This window comes from Monopterus albus, unplaced genomic scaffold (assembly GCF_001952655.1).
Source record: "Monopterus albus unplaced genomic scaffold, M_albus_1.0 scaffold150.1, whole genome shotgun sequence".
Classification (NCBI taxonomy): domain Eukaryota; kingdom Metazoa; phylum Chordata; class Actinopteri; order Synbranchiformes; family Synbranchidae; genus Monopterus; species Monopterus albus.
The window spans coordinates 1,170,015-1,171,332 of record NW_018128030.1 but is presented as its reverse complement, the minus strand read 5'-3'; the positions used below and the strand labels follow the sequence as shown (position 1 = coordinate 1,171,332).

The following is a 1,318-nucleotide window of genomic DNA, read 5'->3' as shown; positions in this document are numbered from 1 at the left end:
AGAGCTTCGCCTTACAGCTCAGCTCCTTCTTCACCACGACGGACCGGTACATCGACCGCATTACTGCAGAAGCTGCATCGATCCGCCTGTCAATCTCCCGTTCCATCCTTCCCTCACTCGTGAACAAGACCCCAAGATACTTGAACTCCTCCACTTGAGGCAGGAACTCTCCACCAACCTGAAGGGAACAAGCCACCCTTTTCCGACTGAGAACCATAGCCTCGGACTTGGAGGTGCTGATTCTCATCCCAGCCGTTTCACACTCGGCTGCAAACCGCCCCAGTGCACGCTGGAGGTCCTGGTTTGATAGAGCCAACAGGACAATGTCGTCTGCAAAAAGCAGAGACGAGATCCTGTGGTCCTCAAACCAGACTCCCTCCGGCCCCTGGCTGCACCTAGAAATTCTGTCCATAAAAATAATGAACAGAACCGGTGACAAAGGGCAGCCCTGCCGGAGTCCAACATGCACTGGAAACAAGTCTGACTTACTGCTGGCGATGCGAACCAAGCTCCTGCTCTGGTCGTACAGGGACCAGACAACCCTTAGCAAAGGGCCCCGGACCCTGTACTCCCGGAGCACGCCCCACAGGGCGCTGCGAGGGACACGGTCGAATGCCTTCTCCAGATCCACGAAACACATGTGGACTGGTTGCGCAAACGCCAGTGAAGCCTCCACCACTCTGAAGAGGGTATAGAGCTAGGCCAGTGTTCCATGGCCAGGATGAAAACTGCATTGTTCCTCCTGAATCCGAGGTTCGACTATCGGTCGAATTCTCCTCTCCAGTACCCTGGCATAGACTTTCCCGGGGAGGCTGAGGAGTGTGATCCCCCTATAGTTGGAACACACCCTCCGGTCCCCCTTCTTAAAAAGAGGCACCACCACCCCGGTCTGCCAGTCCAGAGGCACTGTCCCCGACCGCCATGCAACGTTGCAAAGGCGTGTCAACCAAGACAGCCCAACAACATCCAGATACTTAAGGTACTCCGGGTGGATCTCATCCACCCCCGGTGCCTTGCCACCGAGAAGCTTCTTGACTACCTCAGTGACTTCAGCTTGGGTGATGGACGAGTCCACCTCTGAGCCCTCAGCCTCTGCTTCCTCATCGGAAGACATGGCGCCGGGATTGAGGAGATCCTTGAAGTATTCCTTTCACCGTCCTACAATGTCCCCAATTGAGGTCAACAGCTGCCCACCTCCACTGTAAACAGTTTTGGCAGGGCACTGCTTCCCCCTCCTGAGGCGCCGGACGGTTTGCCAGAATCTCTTCGAGGCCGACCGATAGTCCTTCTCCATGGCCTCACCGAACTCTTCCCAGAC

At 56.1% G+C, this 1,318-nt stretch overlaps 1 protein-coding gene across 1 annotated transcript in view; it reads left to right on the top strand.

Moving 5' to 3' along the window:
- The window catches only part of tenm4 (teneurin transmembrane protein 4), a 160,453-nt gene that overhangs the window by 45,900 nt on the left and 113,235 nt on the right, over nt 1-1,318 (top strand).